The sequence below is a fragment of the Babylonia areolata genome, chromosome 32 (assembly GCF_041734735.1).
Source record: "Babylonia areolata isolate BAREFJ2019XMU chromosome 32, ASM4173473v1, whole genome shotgun sequence".
Classification (NCBI taxonomy): domain Eukaryota; kingdom Metazoa; phylum Mollusca; class Gastropoda; order Neogastropoda; family Buccinidae; genus Babylonia; species Babylonia areolata.
The window spans coordinates 20,666,436-20,686,519 of NC_134907.1; the positions used below are offsets into that span (position 1 = coordinate 20,666,436).

General features: G+C 44.5%; 1 protein-coding gene across 2 annotated transcripts in view; it reads right to left on the minus strand.

Annotated features, from left to right (window-relative positions):
- LOC143276464 (diacylglycerol kinase beta-like) overlaps positions 1-20,084 on the minus strand; it is a 91,783-nt gene that overhangs the window by 66,703 nt on the left and 4,996 nt on the right. The window lies entirely within an intron of this gene.

Below are 20,084 nucleotides of genomic sequence, written 5' to 3' on the forward strand. Positions count from 1 at the left end.
AATCGGTCTTCAGCACAGCAGACAGTGAGTTACGCTGGTGGCAGACTGAAGAGGAAGAAGGAGACAAGAAACGAACGAAGACAGCGGGGAACACAAAAGAAAACAAAATGTCAGAAAAAATAGGATTCCATTTTCCTGACTGTGCTGTACCAAACACACACACAACACGACTGACTGCCAGACTCTTGAGATTGACAGCTGACAGTTTGGGGAGACATACTGGAACGGCCTCATCCGCAGCTGCATCTGCATGTTCAATATCTGTCGATTTCAGGGACTGATAAGACCTGGAGGCTTTCAAAGCTAATGACACGCACATCCTCATTTCATGATGAGAATTTTTAGACAGTAACTAGAAAACCTGTAGGCTTACAAAGCTGATGACACTCACATCCTTACTTCATGATGAGAATTTTTAGACAGTATTTAGTAGTAAGAATTGGAGAACTACAAAGCTGATGACACTCACATCCTTACTTCAAGATGATAATTTTTAGACAGTATCTAGTAGTAAGAATTGGAGACCTACAAAGCTGATGACATTCACATCCTTATTTCATGATCAGAATTTTTAGATAGTAACTAGTAGTAAGACCTGTAGACTTACAAAGCTGATGACACTCACATCCTCATTTCATGATGAGAATTTTTAGACAGTAACTAGAAGACCTGGAGACTTTCAAAGCTAATGACACGCACATCCTTACTTCATGATGAGAATTTTTAGACAGTATCTAGTAGTAAGAATTGGAGACCTACAAAGCTGATGACATTCACATCCTTATTTCATGATCAGAATTTTTAGACAGTAACTAGAAGTAAGACCTGTAGACTTACAATGCTGATGACATTCACATCCTTATTTCATGATCAGAATTTTTAGACAGTAACTAGAAGTAAGACCTGTAGACTTACAATGCTGATGACACTCACATCCTTATTTCATGATGAGAATTTTTAGACAGTATCTAGTAGTAAGAATTGGAGACCTACAAAGCTGATGACATTCACATCCTTATTTCATGATCAGAATTTTTAGACAGTAACTAGAAGTAAGACCTGTAGACTTACAATGCTGATGACACTCACATCCTTATTTCATGATCAGAATTTTTACACAGTAACTAGAAGTAAGACCTGTAGACTTACAATGCTGATGACACTCACATCCTTATTTCATGATGAGAATTTTTACACAGTAACTAGTAGTAAGACCTGTAGACTTACAATGCTGATGACACTCACATCCTTATTTCACGATGAGAATTTTTACACAGTAACTAGAAGTAAGACCTGTAGACTTACAATGCTGATGACACTCACATCCTTATTTCATGATGAGAATTTTTTTGACAGTAAGTTGAGTAACTAGTAGTAAGAATTGGAGACTTACAAAGCTGGTGACACTCACATCCTTATTTCATTATTTTTAGACAGTAATTGGTAGTAAGACCTGCAGACTTTTCAAAGCTGATGACAGTCATATCTTTATTTCATGATGAGAATTTCTAGACAGTAACGAGTAGTAAAACATGGAGACTTTCAAAGCTGATGATACTCGCATTCATTTCATGATGAGAATTTTTAGACAGTAACTAGTGGTAAGACCAGGAGACTTTCAAAGCTGATGATACTCACATTCATTTCATGATGAGAATTTTTAGACAGTATCTAGTAGTAAAACATGGAGACTTACAAAGCTGATGGATGATACTCACATCCTTATTTCATGATGAGAATTTTTAGACAGTAACTAGTGGTAAGAAATGGAGACTTTCAAAACTTTTGACATTCACATCTTCATTTCATGATGGGAATTTCTGAGAGTAGCAAGAGATGAAGAAGACTTTCAAAGCTGATGACAGTCATATCCTTATTTCATGATGAGAATTTTGAGACTAGTATGACACTGAGACGTTAAAAGCTTATGAAAATTACATCTTATTTCATGATGAGAATTTTGAGACAGTAACTAGTAGGAAGAGATCAAGACTTTTAAAGCTAACGACAGTTAAATACTAATTTCATGATGATAATTTTCAAAATAGTGAGAGACTGAGGCTTTCAAAGCTATTAATAATTTACAGTTGCATCCTTATTTCATGGTGAGATTTTTTTTTACTTGTAAGAGATAAGGACTTTCAAAGGTCATGACAGTCACTTCTTCATTTTATGAGAATTTTTGAGACTAGTACATGTAACAGTTGAGAATTCCATGATAATAATCATAAAACTAGTAAGACACTGAGACTTTCAAAGCTTGTGACACAAACATCCTTATTTCATGATGAGAGTTCTTTTAGACTACTAAGAGTTGAGGACTTTCCAAGCCAATGACAATTACATCCTCATTTCATGATGGGAATTTTGAGACAGTAACTAGCAAGAAGAGGTGAGACTTTTTAAGCTAGTGACAGTTTATGTTGATTTTTAGATAATAATAATAATAAATAATAATAATGATAATAATAATAATAATGGATACTTATATAGCACACTATCCAGAAATCTGCTCTTGGTGCTTTACAAAAACGCTTTTGTTAACATAAAACATTATATCTATGTTACATACACACACCAAAATGTGACTACACACACACACACACACACATACACACACACACACGCACGCATGCGCACGCACGCGCACACACACAAACACACACACACACTCACACACACACAATACATACATTTTAGATCAGTAAGAGACTGAGACTTTCCAAGCTTACATGACAGGTTTTTTTTTTGGGGGGAGGGGAATGGGAGTCCAGAATGTGCAGAGTAGTGAGTAATTCTTTATAAAATAGCTGCAATATCATTGTTTGTCAGCCACATGTGTTGATGTAGACATGACTGAGTAGATGGTTTATGCATTTTTCTGTGTGTGTGTGTGTGTGTGTGTGTGTGGGGGGGGGGGGGCTGGAAGACGGGACACCACTCCTAACACAGCATGGGCTGTCAGGGTTCTTTCTTTCTTTCTTTCTTTTGCGTTCGACAGCTACGCAGTCAGGGTCGAAGTCCGAGGGATGCCACAAACTCGGACGTCCAGTGAAGATCGGCTACCGTCCCCCAGAGCTTGCTGCCGCATCTTCTCATACAGAGGGCAGTCTTGGAGAATATGGGATGGGGTCTGGTCAGCCTGGCCGCAATCACATAGGGATGTGGCTGCCACTCCAATCCTCTTCAGGTGTGCTCGGAGGCCGCAGTGTCCTGTGCGAAGGCGGTAGATGGTAGTCTGGTGTCTCCTCTCCAGTGTCCTGATGGGATCCTGGTGTGCCTGGTAGACTCCGTTCAGGGTGACCCAGCCTCTTCAGAATCTGGCTGTCAGGGTTCAAACCCAGGCCCCTCACAGACATGATGGACGTAACGCCCAATCTTTGCAGCCACCTGGCTCTTAGACCTGATGTCAGTACAGTCAATCCAACGGCTTTGCTTTTATTTCTTTTCTTCTTCTTCTTTTTTTTTTTTAAAAAGAAATAAATACACGTGTTAAAATTACTTTTCCTGACTTTGTCAGCTTCTTCCCTCTGCAGCCAAACATGAACACAGCAAACATGCATGCATGCATGCATGCACGCACACACACATGCACACTGTCACACTCACACAGATCTACTGGCTCTTTTTTCTTTTTCTTTTTTAATATATAGCTTGATGTAAAAAAAATTTTTTTTTAATTTAAGCAAATGCTGCTTATTCAATTTATCATTCTGACTGACTTTCTCACATACACACAGAGATCTACTTGCTTTTTTTTTCCTTTCTGATAGCTTGATATAATAATAATAATAATAATAATAATAATTCAAGCAAATGCTGTTTGTTCAATTTGCCATCTTGACTGACTTTCTCTCACACACGTGCATACACACACACACACACACACACACATATGCACACACACACACACAATCCCCAATCTTATTTTATGAGGAAAAAAGTCAGATCTTTCTCTGTATCATTCAAAACTCTGCAGTTTTCTTCCGAATTTGACTTAATGGACGAAATAAAATTCAGAAATTACAGACTCAGTGTTACATAACCCTTCTCACTGATATCTTTAAAGCATGTTATATTTGCATTCATAACAAGTTCATTTGGGTTATAGAAAAAAAGTTCATTAAGCTAAATAATTATTCTTTGACACTTAGAGAAATGTTGACAGGTGTGACAGCTGAGTGGTTAAAGCTTTGGATTTTCAATCTGTGGGTCCCAGGTTTGAGTCCTGGTCACAGTGCCTGGTGGGTAAAGGGTGGAGATTTTTCTGATCTTCCAGGTCAACAGATGTGCAGACCTGCTAATTCCTGAACCTCCTTCGTGTGTATACACATGCATAAGATCAAAGTATGCATGTTAGAGATCCTGTAATCCATGCTGCCATTCGGTAGGTTATGGAGACAAGAACACACACAGCATGCACTCCCCCTGAAAACGGAGTATGACTGCCAACATGGTGGGGGCAACCCCCGAAAACGGAGTATGGCTGCCTACATGGCGGGGTAAAAGGTCATACATGTAAAAGCCCACTCGTGTGCATACGAGTGAACGTGGGAGTTGCAGCCCACGAACACAGAAGAAGAAGAAGAAGGTGGGGGCAAAAACTGTCATACACACAAAAGCCTAGTCATGTACACAATAGAAGGTGGGAGTCATAGCCCACAAATGGAGCAGAAGAGGAAGATAAATGTTAGTTTCACTGTTCAATCACCCCTTCTACATTCTCACACGGTTAGGCCATCTAATTATTTCCCCTTTCCTCTGCCATCACCTCATCCCTTTCACACACACACACACACACACACACACACTCCCACATACAAACACACAAACACACACACACACATACACACATGCACACACTCATACACACACGCACACATACACACACACTTTCATCTTCTTTTTTCCAAAGTTCATCATTATGTTCTTGTTCTTCTTCTCTTTATCACCACCCTCTACTCACCTAATATCATAAAGTTTAAGTGAAATAATATCAAATTAACAAATTTACACACACACACACACACACACGCGCGCGCGCGCGCGCGCACGCATGCATGCCCACACACACAAACACACATGCATGCACATGCGCGCACACACTCACTCACACACACACACACACACACACGCCCACAACACACAAACATACACACCACTCGCTGTATCCTAACAATACTTTTCCCCGTTGTTCAGGTTGTTAGAGGCGGAAGAAAAGAGGAGCAGGAATTAAAGTGAAGAAATCAATACAACAACACAAACGCTACCTTTTCTCTCTGTCAGCATCTCTCGTCAGTCCATCCACCCGGATAAGAATTTCCTCGTCAGCAAAAACACATGACCTCTCTCCTCACAGTCTTCCTCTACTAAACTTTTCGCATCAAGTCTGGAGTGAGACACAGGTAACAAACAGCAACAGCACTTGAATTAAAAAAAAAAAAAATCAGAACCGACAACAATGGCTTAAAAAGACAATGTTATCGATGTCACCGACAACGATGACTACAACAAGCCGAGGACAATAACAGCCCTGAACAATCCAAGCGCTTGAAAATCAGAATTGATGATGATGTTTGAGAAGGATGACATTATCAAAGTCAGTGATAATGACGATGATGACTACATGTCGAGGACTACAGGCCTGACATCCACCACCACCACCACAACGACGACAACAACCCAGCGACGACAATGACACCACCGCCAGGACTGACAGCACCCGAGGAGAGGGACCCGAACCAGCAACTCGCCATCAGGAAGCAGCGTACCTCCAGTTGTCTCCCATCCATATCAATCCCTCCCTCCTCACAGCACGGCAGCGCTGTGAAAGCCGTGGTGGTGGAGGTGGTGGGGGTGGGGGAGGAGGAGTAGGAGACAGCCAACAGGACGAAGGAAGGAAGGAAGGAAAGGAGAAGGGAGGAAGAAGGGAGACAACAAAGCTACTGGGACAGAAGCGGCCGACGTCAATAGCCTGTGTCGCTCGGCAAGCAAAGCGAGGATGGGTGTGGTCGTGGTGATCAGGTCTGAAAATAAACAGGGCGATGGGAGGGAGAAATGTCAGAGACTGTCAGGCCACCTTGGGGCGTGCTAGCAGCAGGACAAGTCGATACGCTTGCTTGCTGGCGCTGCGAGTGAGGGAAAAGTTCAGGTCGCTGGACCAAAACTAATTGCCCCTGACGGAGAGGCCAGAGGAAACGTTGTGTTGCGTTGTGCCACCGCTGGCCCATGATGGTCAAAAGTGGTGTTTTTTTGGTTTTTTGGGTTGTTGTTTTTTTGTGGACAGGTTGGTGTTTAGAAGTAGGGGGTATTTCATGGTGCACTCACACAGACACACACACATATACACACACACTCTCTCTCATCTCTCTCTCTCTCACACACACACACACACACTCTCTCTCCTCTCTCTCTCAATTTTTCCCTCTCTCACCTCTCACACATAATCACACACACACACACACACACACACACACACGCACAAACGCACACACAATCACACTCAAACACACACACACTCACACACACATTCACTCACACATGCACACATATGCACACATGTATCTCTCTTTCACACGCATCCATACATCCACACACACACCCATACATATACACATGTGTATGCACATGGACACACACACATAAACAGACACACATACGCGCGCACACACACACACACACACACTTACACACCCAATTCCCACAAGGACATGTCAATGTCATCCTTCAAGCTATAAAGTTCAATGTGGAGGGAAAAGGTCCAATTACAGAGTGTATGGATTACTCCAACTCACATTATGCTGATAGTGGTCTCATTTTCTCACAGAACTCTGAGTTATTCTCTTTTTTTTCTTTTTTTTTCTTTTTTATTAGAAGTATTCATTACAGTGTAACCATTTCAGTCACAATGTTGAATTTATAATTCTCACACACACACACACACACACACACACACACACACAGAGAGAGAGAGAGAGAGAGAGAGAGAGAGAGAGAGAGAGCAAATCTTTATACTTAACAAAAAACAAAATTTATAACAGATATAATGATGTTATGCAATGCAGGAAAAACAACAAATAAACGCTACCACAAAAAAACAACAACAAACAAACAAAAAAACACGATAGAACCTTCCCTTAATTAAAGGAACATGCACAATCCAAAAAGAAGGTATACTTTTAACATAATTTGATTTCTTCTCTTTTTGTGTTTTTCATGTTTTATCTAGGGTGTGGTGAATGAAGTTTTCGGAATATAAATCCATTTTACCCTCGATAAAAACAGTTCTTCTGTCTCACGCTGTGTGTGACACTCTCTCTCTCTTTTTTATGGGTGTGGTTTAAAAAAAACTTTTCAATATATAAATCCATTTTACCCTCATACATGGAAGGTGGTGGCAGAATGGTCCAAGAGGGTCTGGGTCCGAATCCCGCTCTCTCTCCCTTTCTTCGAAGTTTGACTGGAAAATCAGACTGAGAGTCTAGTTGTTTGGATGAGATGATAAACTAAGGTTCTGTGTGCAGCACGCACTTGGCACACTGAAAAAGAACCCATGGCAACCAGAGCACTGTTCTCTGACAAAATTCTGTAGACGAAATCCTCTCTGATAGGTACATAATAAATATATATATATGCAAGCATCTCAAGGCCTGACCAAGTATGTTGGGTTATGCTGTTGGTCAGGCATCTGCCTAGCAGATGTGGTGTAGCATATATGGATCTGTCCAAATGCAGAAACTGAAACTGAAACTTTTACCCTCATTAAGACCAGTAATGTTGTTCTCTGTGTTCTATGGGTGTGGTGCAGAGAAGCTTTTAGCTAATCCATCTTACCCACCATCAAAGACTCAATAAAATCTCTCTCTCTCTCTCTCTCTCTCTCTCTCTCCATGATGGAGGTCAAACACTGGTGGTCTAACAGAATCAAATTTATGTGAAGCCCCCTCCATCTCTCTTTCATCATTTACTCTTGTCAATGTTCTGCCTCCCGCCCTCTCTCCCTCTCTCTCTATACACACACACACACAAACACACACACACACACACACACACATACAAACACACAAAAATATGTACATACACACACTCTCTCTTCCTCTCTCTCAACCACTCACATTTGCACACCTGTACACACACACACACACACACACCTACATTTCCCCTCCACCCACCCCCCATACACACACCAACCCCACCCCCCAAACACACACACACACACACACAGAGCAGTGTAGAGCAATGCCATCAAAGACCTTGTGACAGAAGATGCTGACCTGCCCAGCCCAGCAGAGAATCAATGAGGACCAATCACTTTCCCCACCTGCACAACAATTATTCGCCTCACCTGGGACGCGGAGCGGAGAATTAATTCACCTTCTCCACTCTCTCTCTCACCTCTCTGTAGTGGAGACAATAACGATCGGCTCCAAAACCGTATTTCTGTCCACCCCCCACCCCCACCCCCTGAGAATACAAAAGATAATTACCCATGATTTCATGAGGTGGGTTGGGATGTTTGTTGTGGGGTGAGAGAGAGAGAGAGAGAGAGAGAGGAAGAGAGAGACTGAGGTGTGTGGTGACAAGAGAGGAGGAGGGGAGAGGAGACAAAGACCAAAGGGGTGTGGCAAAGGAGTGAGCAGAAACAAAGGTCAAGAGCACGGATGGACAGATCGACAGACTGACAAAGAGGAAAGGAAGAGAAAAGAGAAAGACAGACAGACAGACAGACAGAGACTGAAGCATACTGCGGAAGACAGAGACACAGAGAGACAGACAGAAACTTACAGCCAGGGGTGAATGAGAGACAGAAACAGATGAAGACAGAGGTGAGACAGACAGATAGAAAGAGTGAGAGACAGACACATACAGGCGGAGATAGGGGTGAGTGAGAGACAGAGACAGAAACATACAGTCGGAGACAGAGACAGAGAAATGGAGGAGAAAAAGGGGGAGCGGAAGAGAAGAGAGAGGGAAGGAAAGAGACTGAGGTAAAGGGAGAAACAGAAAGAGAGAAAAAAGTGGGTGGAGGGGGTGAGGCACAGAGAAAAGTGAAGAGAGAGATCGAAACAGATATAAATATATACACAAAGAGAGAGACAGAGAGACAGAGAGAGACAGAGACAGTGAGGAGGTGGGCAGACGGATGGTGAAGAGAGATCGAAACAGATTTTAATATATACAGAGAGAGAGAGAGAGACAGAGATCAAAACATATAAATATATACAGAGAGAGAGAGAGAGAGAGAGAGAGAGAGAGAGATCGAGATCAAAACATATAAATATATACAGAGAGAGAGAGAGACAGAGATCAAAACATATAAATATATACACAGAGAGAGAGAGAGAGAGAGAGAGAGATCGAAACAGATATAAATATATACAGAGAGAGAGACAGAGACAGAGATCGAAACAGATATAAATATATACACAAAGAGAGAGACAGAGAGACAGAGAGAGACAGAGACAGTGAGGAGGTGGGCAGACGGATGGTGAAGAGAGATCGAAACAGATATAAATACACACACACACACACACACACACACACACACACACACAGACTCGAAGAGAGAGAGAGAAAGGAGGTGGGCAGACGGATGGTAAAGAGAGATATCGAAACAGAAACACAGAGAGGAGGAATTGAAAGACCAGGACGGAGACATTCAGAAAGGCACAGAGACAGACAGAAAAACAAAGAGAGAGAGAAGAGAAAGAGAGAGAGAGTCATACATGCAATGCGCAGGGGGGCACAGTTGAAAACAAAATTATCATTAAAGCATGAAAATGGAGAGAAAAAAAAAATGCAGTACAATGATGCGAAAAATATAACAATACCATGATAAATCAGCGACAAAGTTTCTGCAAAATTGCCTTTTTCAATGCAAAGAAAAATTCGGTGTGTGTGTGTGTGTGTGTGTGCGCGCGCGCGGGAGGGGGGGGGGCGGGGTGTGTGTGTGTGGGGGGGGGGGGGGGGGGGGGGGGGCTTGTTCGTGCGTGTAAGCAGGCGAGCACCTGCATGCTTGCACATGATGAACAGCGCCTCATACCTGAACATTTTTCGCGTACCCACTTCCACACGTGCATTGTGGCGCGTGCTTGAGCGCACCCCCTGTACTCATGTTCTTTGAAAGCGCGCATCCATGCACGCGTGTGTGCACGAAGAAGAGATGGTGAGGAGTGCACGAGCTGGGGGTAGGGGGTGGGAGGGAAGTGTAGGTTGTAGGGGACAGGGGTGGGGGTGGGGTGTGAGGAGTGCGAGAACTCCCCCCCCCCCTACCCCCCGGCCTCCCCCCCCCCACCCCCCCCCCTTAACTGATCGCAGACCAGTGGAGCAACGGCCGCCGCAACCGATGCCAAGAAGCGCGAGGCGCGCGGACTGGGACGTGTTATCAATCCACCCTCCCTCCTCCCCTTAGCGGCACCCCTGTCCTTAATTAATATATGTATATTAGTCAGTCGTGTTCGACTACGACCATCAGAACAGCAGAGGCGGTAAGTGCAGTCCATCAGAAGAAGGAGGAGGAGAAGGAGGAGGAGGAGGAGAACGGGGAGGAGGAGGGGAACACTGCCACCTGTACATCCACGCCACCTTCTCAGTGCTCATTACTCAGTCTATCTTCCACACTGCTCCTTGTGGTGACGCGTCCGCCTAGGATGCCAGAGAATGCCAGCCCACAGGTTCCAAACAGAGGGGCTGTCCCTGGCAAAAGTCTGTAGAAAATCCAGTTTGACAGGAAAACAAATGCAGGCAAAGAAAACAACAACAACCTCGCTCTCGCTGGTGAGAGCAGCCCTAAGTTCACACAGAGAAATCTGCTGTGACCATAGAATGATATAAGGCAATACAATATAACACAGCGCAGTACAATACAGTGCGATACAACACAATACAATATGGTACAATACAATCAGATACAACACAAAACAATACGATACAAAACGGTACAATACAACACAAAACAATACGATACAAAACGGTACAATACAACACAATACAAAACGGTACAATACAATGACAGTGGTTAAAACGTCTGCCAGAAAAGGTGACTCAGTCCTGAAGCGGCGACCACCCTGGAGGCGCGGGTTCGATCCTGCTGAGGACCAGGAGAAAAAAAAAGGAAAGAAAAGGCGGCAATACAAGGGCATCCTGCAGTCATGACCTGGGTGCGGCCCGGTCCCCTTCGAGTGTAAGGAGTTAAGGGCCGAAACACTTGACTGATGGGGGCTTCTTCTCTGAAGACCTTGTACTGTCCAGCTCTCCCTCGAGTTTCTTATCACTCAACACAACACAAGACAAAACGGTACAATACAACACAATACAAACAACACCAACAACAGCCACTACCACACCACGAAGCTTCAAGGCCGAAGCATCGCGTGGAGTTCACTTCACGACTCCCGCCAGCCTCAGCCGGTTCGAACCCCCACCAGTCAGCGCCACAAATGTAAGGGCAAACGTCCGGGTTAGGGACAGCCCCACGCACCGGCGGTCAGTGGCCGTACATACATCACGTGCGGCACGCTGGCCCGGTAAATGGACGGTAAAGCCACCCTGCTCATTGCCAGGTGAGAGTACTGAGCCATGAGCAGGGAGGAGGACTCCCAGATACAGGCAGGAAGGGATTCTCTCCACCAGTGTCTCGGTGCAGTGCTTGCTCAGCTAGCAGCCTGAATGCCCAGCGCGTGGTGAGGGCGGGTGGGAGAAGGGGTGGACGGAAAAGGCGGTTAGTTGGGGGAGAGTAAGGACGGAAGGGGAGGGGGGGGTGAGATTGAGGGTGAGGAGGTTTGAAAAGTGGGGGGAGGGGAGGGGGGTCGTGTGCCCACACGGACAGGTTGTGAGGGAACTCTCTCTCTCTCTCTCTTTATTTATATGCGTACATGTTTGTGTGTCTCTTAGAACAACGGCAGATGTGTAAGTCGGCCAAAGTGCTAATATCTTCACCGTTGGAAAATAAAGATTCATTCATTCATTCTCTCTCTACACACACACACATATATATATACACAATTATATCCATATATGTGAGGTGTCTGTACTGTGAACAGCTTGTTCTGGCAACCCGTGTGAAGACCGAACGATGATAGAGGGGAAGGGGGGGGGGGTATGATTGTGCTGCACGTGTGCATCCATCCACTGATACTCAAGGAGTACATGTTCGCTCGCATTCAGGCGTACAACGAAACGGGGGCACCGGTTCTCCTTTCCTCTCCCTGCCACCTTATCCTCTCCCCCTCTCTCTCAGTGTGCTCACATCATGAAAGTACATCTGGAAACATGATGGTCATACCTGATCAGACACACAGCTTCCCATCTCTCTCTCTCTCTCTGTGTTTCTATCTATCATATCTGTCTCTGTCTCTCTCTCTCTCGTTACTTTAATGAAGAGACAACTAACGTCTATTACAATGTGACCCCCTTCAGTAAGAAGCTTTGGCCATATTCTGAATAATGATAATAATAATCTCTCTCTCTCTCTCTCTCTCTCTCTCTCTCTCTTAATAACTATTGTTGGAGGGACGTTGTGGAGGTCTCCACTCCGGGAGGGACGCTCTCTCAGTCTGGCTCCGCGACTAAGCCATTATTGTCGAAAGCAGGAGGACTTGGTAGGTGGGGTCCTAAGTACGTTAAATCATAACAGGCACCAGTGAACACCACCCACGTGACTCAGCAGCAGTGCAGGGTCTCCTCTGGTGTGAGGCCTCCTGGCGACCTAACAGCGGTGGTTCCCTGCAGACTGCCAACGCTGGGTCTGTGACAGATGAACCCGGGTGTGGCCATGTGTAGAGGGACGACTCGGAATGAGCGGCGTGGGAGTAATGCCACTGAAACGGTGCATATGATGGGGCAGAAAAAAAAAAGAAAAAAAAGTCAGTGCCACTGTCTCACTCCTCCTTCCTTCTGATTCAGTCCCACCACCACACCCCTTCCCCCTTCTCACTCTAGCTGTCATTCACTCCCCACCACTCACACCCACACCCCAACCATCACCACCACCAGCCTTCCCGATCCCATCCACCCTGCCGCACCAGGCTCCTACACACACACACAACAACAACAACAACAACAACAACAAAACTCACTGCAAGAAGAGTTTCCGACGCCTATTTTGGGAAACCCAAGAACTGTATCCAAACAACGACATCTATTCAGAGGGCACCCCGAAAAAAGCTCGTGTCTTCTGGAAAGGAAACCCGACACCACGCCTTGTGAGCCAATACGGCCACCCCTCCTCACACACACACACACACGTGTGCTGAATAAGGAGACAGGGACTGCACGTCGCAGTCAGCTCACTTTCAATCAATATAGCGCTGACTGGGAAGTACTCTTCTCAACCTCTACGTCAATGACGCGCTGACGCCGCCAAAGTACTGACTGATATGGCGTCAGGACATGCAGCGGTGGTTGACTGACTGACTGCGGGGAGACCGGGATTCGAACCCAGACCCTCACGGACGCTGCATTAGTAGATAATCGTCTTAACCGTTCTGCCACCTTCCTCCTCAGTCAGGATATTTTTTTGTATTTTTTGTATTTTGTATTTCTTTTTATCACAACAGATTTCTCTGTGTGAAATTCGGGCTGCTCTCCCATGGGAGAGCGCGTCGCAAAACTACAGCACCACCCATTTTTTTGTATTTTTCCTGCGTGCAGCTTTTATATTTGTTTTTCCTATTGACGTGGATTTTTCTACAGAATTTTGCCAGGAACAACCCTTTTGTTGCCGTGGGTTCTTTACGTGCGCTAAGTGCGTGCTGCACACGGGACCTCGATTTATCGTCTCATCTGAATGACTAGCGTCCAGACCACCACTCAAGGTCTAGTGGAGGGGGAGAAAATATCGGCGGCTGAACCGTGATTCGAACAAGCGCGCTCAGATTCTCTCGCTTCCTAGGCGGACGCGTTACCTCTAGGCCATCACTCCACTGATATGACAGCTCGTGTAACTTTCAGTTCAGTGTATATAATGATTACAGTGCCTGTCAGTATGCGACAGATCGTGTAACCTTCAGTTCAGTGTATATAATGATTACAGTGCCTGTCAGTATGCGACAGATCGTGTAACCTTCAGTTCAGTGTATATAATGATTACAGTGCCTGTCAGGATATAACAGATCGTGTAACCTTCAGTTCAGTGTATATAATTATTACAATGCCTGTCAGTATGTGACAGATCAGGTAACCTTCAGTTCAGTGTATATAATGATTACAGTGCCTGTCAGGATATAACAGATCGTGTAACCTTCAGTTCAGTGTATATAATGATTACAGTGCCTGTCAGGATATAACAGATCGTGTAACCTTCAGTTCAGTGTATATAATGATTACAGTGCCTGTCAGTATGCGACAGATCAGGTAACCTTCAGTTCAGTGTATATAATGATTACAGTGCCTGTCAGGATATAACAGATCGTGTAACCTTCAGTTCAGTGTATATAATGATTACAATGCCTGTCAGTATGTGACAGATCGTGTAACCTTCAGTTCAGTGTATATAATTATTACAATGCCTGTCAGTATGTGACAGATCAGGTAACCTTCAGTTCAGTGTATATAATGATTACAGTGCCTGTCAGTATGTGACAGATCAGGTAACCTTCAGTTCAGTGTATATAAGGATTACAGTGCCTGTCAGGATATAACAGATCGTGTAACCTTCAGTTCAGTGTATATAATTATTACAATGCCTGTCAGTATGTGACAGATCGTGTAACCTTCAGTTCAGTGTATATAATTATTACAATGCCTGTCAGTATGTGACAGATCATGTAACCTTCAGTTCAGTGTATATAATGATTACAGTGCCTGTCAGGATATAACAGATGGTGTAACCTTCAGTTCAGTGTATATAATTATTACAATGCCTGTCAGTATGCGACAGATCAGGTAACCTTCAGTTCAGTGTATATAATGATTACAGTGCCTGTCAGGATATAACAGATCGTGTAACCTTCAGTTCAGTGTATATAATGATTACAATGCCTGTCAGTATGCGACAGATCAGAAAAACTCGGGAGAAATGGCGACACCGGGGTTCGAACAAAGACCTTTATACAGTCACTGTATCAGTAGATAAAGGTCTTAACCATTCTGCCACCTTCCGAAGGGCACACAAAAGGTAAGTAAGGGGATGACGAGGACCGAGCAGGTAAGTCTCTTACTGCCGCACACGGGGAGACAGGGGCGTGGCAAGGCTTGGCGTGCTTGCTTGCATCAGACCTGATCACCAGACTACGTCACTCGTGTCCAGCGTCACAGCCCTCGTGACAGCCCACACACGTGCGCGCTAAACTGATGACGGTGTTGGGACCTGCCTGCACGTGACGCTATTTTCTGACACGTGGCAGAATGGTTAAGACAGTCAATACAGTGTCCAAACTACAGGGGACTTGTAATGACACAGTGGAAGCACCGGTGTACCCAGGTGCCAGTTGCATTGCTTGGTTCTAACTTTCTGACAGTTACACGTGACTAAATGCCCACGTTGACCGAACTACGCCATTGGTCAGTTCCATACGACACACAGTTAGTAGAGGGTTAGGACCATACTAGACTCTTCCGTCCGAGCAATGCAACTGGCTCCAGGGCACAAAGCCATTCGAGCGCAACAGAGCAGCCGCCATCCAGGAAAAGAGGAACCGGGCCCATCCTTGCAGGTCTGCATTCCATGCAGTGTCTGTGGACGACCCTGTGCCTCAAATATTGGTCTTCATTCCCTGACGGGCGCAACAGCCGAGTGGTTAAAGCGTTGAACTGTCAATCTGAGGGTCCCGGGTTCGAATCACGGTGACGGCGCCTGGTGGGTAAAGGGTGGAGATTTTTTACGATCTCCCAGGTCAACATATGTGCAAACCTGCTTAGTGCCTGAACCCCCTTTGTGTGTATATGCAAGCAGAAGATCAAATACGCACGTTAAAGATCCTGTAATCCATGTCAGCGTTCGGTGGGTTATGGAAACAAGAACATACCCAGCATGCACACCCCCGAAAACGGAGTATGGCTGCCTACATGGCGGGGTAAAAACGGTCATACACGTAAATGCCCACTCGTGTGCATACGAGTGAACGTGAGAGTTACAGCCCACGAACGCAGAAGAAGAAGAAGAGCTGTCTTGTTATTCGGATGAGACGATAAACCAATGTTCTCCCGTGGGCAGCACGCAACTGACGCACTGGGAAAAAAACAAACGGAACCGGTGGTAACATGAATGTTGTCCTCTGGACAAATTCTGTAGAAGATATCTACTCTGAACGGTTTGATTGATGTGGATACTTATATAGCGCCTATCCTCGGTCAGAGACCAAGCTCTAAGCACTTTACATACACGGGGACAATTGCACCACAGGCTGCCTACCTGGGTAGAGCCGACTGACGGCTGCCACTGGGCGCTCTTCATTCGTTTCCTGTGTCATTCAATCAGATTTCAGACGCACACGCATACACACTCAGACAGACATGTAACATTTTACGTGTATGACCGTTTTTATTTACTTACCCCGCCTTGTAGGCAGCCATACTCCGTTCTCGGGGGTGTGCATGCTGGGTATATTCTTGTTTCCATAACCCACCGAACGCTGACATGAATTACAGGATCTTTAACGTGCGTATTTGATCTTCTGCGTGCGCATACACACGAAGGGGGGGGGGGGTTCAGGCACTAGCAGGTCTGCACATATGTTGACCTGGGAGATCGGAAAAATCTCCACCTCAAAGGTACAGTACACAAATGTTTCTGCATTCACTCAAGGCCTGACAAAGCGCGTTTTGTTGTGCTGCTGGTCAGGTGTCTCTCTGCCTATCAGATGTGGTGTAGCAATTATGGATTTGTCCGAACGTAGTGTGGCTTCCTTGAGTAACTGAAACTAAAACTGGGTACGGTACTAGAGTGACAGCTTGCACATTCCACACTTCTCCCCCTTAGAAGGTGGGATGGTTTGGTACATATGATAATCATGTAAATCAAATACATTGTAAATCACTGATCCACACAGGAACGTAGGACTGTGTTGAGTCTGGCGTAATGGGGTGCTGAGAGAGGAGGAGAGAGGAGGAGAGAGAGACAGTGAGTGGGAGAGAGAGAGAGGTGTGTGTGTGAAAGGGGAGGAGGGAGAGCGCGTATAATGTGCGTGTGTCCGTCATGTGTCCGTTGAAAGACTCGGTAACGGGAAAAAGAAAACGACTGACGATGGGACTCTCTCTCTCTATATATATATATATGTATGTGTGTGTGTGTGTGTGTGTGTGTGTGTGTGTGTGTGTGTGTGTGTGTGTGTGTGTGCAGTGACGCCTCCTTTAGAGACTGAAACTGAAACTGTGCTGTAAAGTTCTATATTCTCTCTTGCATAGTGCTGTCAAGGAAATTAAAGCCTGTAACAGATTTAACCTTTCCTGCCCTAAGCGTTGACACGACGGCTGTTTCCAACGCAGCCGATTTTTTTTCTGCACAATCACCCATCCCCCGCCCACCCCCCTTTTAAAAAAAAAAATTCTTTTTTTAATTTTTTAATTTATTTATTAATGATTTAGATACATGGATACAGCCACCGAAACACGGATCCCGTTTACAACACTGCCTTCGCCTTTACTTTAATTAAACACGCGAATTTTGCTGATGCTGTTTGTTTCTCTCTCTCTCTCTCTCTCTCTCTCTCTGCGTGCGTGTGCGTTGTGTGTTGTGTGTGTGTGTATTTGTATGTGTGTTTGTGTATGCGCGCGCGCGCGCGTGTGTGTGTGTGTGTGCATGGTGTGCGTATGTGTGATTGTGTGTGTGCGTGTTTGTGTGTGTGTGTGTGTGTGTGTGTGTGTGCGCGCGCGCACGCGCGCGTGCCTACGTATATCTGTGTGTGTGTGTGTGTGTGTCTGTGCGTGTGTCTCTATGTGTGTCTGTGTTTGTGTGTTTGCATTGTTTCCTTCTTCTTCTTTTTTTTTTTTTTTATAAAAATAAATGAATCAAAACTACCCCATGCTGTGAACTGGATTTTGCAGTGAACGGCCGCGACATGGCTGCACTGCACGCTTCCTCCCCTTCATGAACTTCCGGCGGCAAGAAGGCCCGAGAGAGACAGACACGTGCAGTGCTGGTCAGGAAATCACTCGCTCCTAAAGACGCATCCTACAACCGGAAGACATTCGACTGTAAGTTTGTGGTCCCAGTCTTTCTAACTAGGCCGATATCTGATGACGTTCAACGCTGGGTAGGAGGTGGCCAAGGATCTAAGATCCCACAATGAGTATTTGCGACAGTGTCTGATGCGGTTCGAACCCACACCCACGTGCTCCCTATATCGTCAGCCCGTGACGCTAACCACTCGCCACGGCGGCTTTATACCCAAATGCACATTCCTGCGATAAACACTTACAAAACTCCCGATCCACACCTCACCCCCGAACAAACAACAACGAAAAAACATGAAAAAACGAAGGGAACAAGAAACAACAACAACAACACAAAAAAAACAAAAAAAGCCAACAACAGCGAAACAAGAAATTAAAAACTTTTTTAAAACCGAAAGAAGAACAAAACAACAACAAACAAAAACAAAAGAAAACAACGAAACACGTCCAAAACAAAGCAAAACAAAGAGCAAAGCAGAAAAGGATTAACACAGTCAGAGAGACTGATTTTTGTTCTTTATGCACATAAGAAACAATCCGAGAAGAAAAAAGAAGCGACAGACAGACAAGCAGAAAGGACCTAGCCTTGGAAAAGAAACCAAAAAAACCAGCACTGCAATCTGAGTCATAATGCCAATATATAAGGACATTTTTATTTACACACACACACACACACACACACACACACACACACGGTTTCAATTCATCACTCATGTGCGGAAATCAAACTGGATCGGGACAAACTGCAGCCAATACCATCTTACACAAAATGCATAGATAAAGAAAGAAAGAAATGAATGAATATATTTGTTAATAAATAAACAAATAAAAACGATGAAGAACGAACAATACAAAAACAAACGGATAACTAGATACATAAGAATAAAACAAAGAAAGTACTCAATATCGAAAACAAGGGATGTGACTCTGGGGAAACACACACACACACACACACACACACACACACACACACACACACACACACACACACACACACACACACACACACGACCAACTGAAACGAATGAGCAACAAAACATGAGGACGAACAACAGTTTAACCAAAGTAATTTAATACTTATTTACCGCTGCTGACTCAGACAAAAATAAAACTTCACTGCCGCATGTTTTATTCTTGCAATGGATATTTTAACACACAGCCGGTACAACTATCCACCGTTTCTCTCGCTCTTTCTCTCGTGAGATAGACAGACAGACATAGATATAAAAACCACCATGGGATTCGATGCTTGATTTGGACGCTAAATGATAAAACCTACATTACGAAATGGAAACACACACACACACACACACACACACACACACACACACACACACACACACACACACACACACACACACTCGTTGGATCAACCTGTATATTTTAATGAGTTACATACGTGTATATGCTTTTTGGGTTGTTGTTTTTTTGCAAAATTATTTGATTAGTCGCAATATACATAAACTGTATTGTTACGACTACTACCATTACTACGACTATTATTATTATTATTATCATCATCATTATTATTATTACTACCACTTTTAGTGTTATTATTACCATTATTATCATTATCATTATTACAAACACACTTCCTACCTCAGTTTGTCCGCTCAACACCAACACACTTGGAAGCAATAGCCAACAGCCTCAGCACACACGTGCACACTCTACTCTCTCTCTCTCTCTCTCACACACACACACACAAACACACACACACACAGAGGGAGAGAGAGAGAGCCGATGAAACGTGGTAAAGCCCGACGTCACAGACCGACAGAGAGCGAGTCATCCCGGAGACATGGTGGCAGTGACTAGTGTTGGTGTCACTCAGGTAGGCAGCAGGCGAAACTGTACACAGAGCGCCAAAGTCACTGCGGTGACGTCAGTCAATCTGCCACCCAACGTCGAAGAGTAGAAAAAAAAAAAAAAAATATATATATATATATAATTAAAATAATAAATTTAAAAAG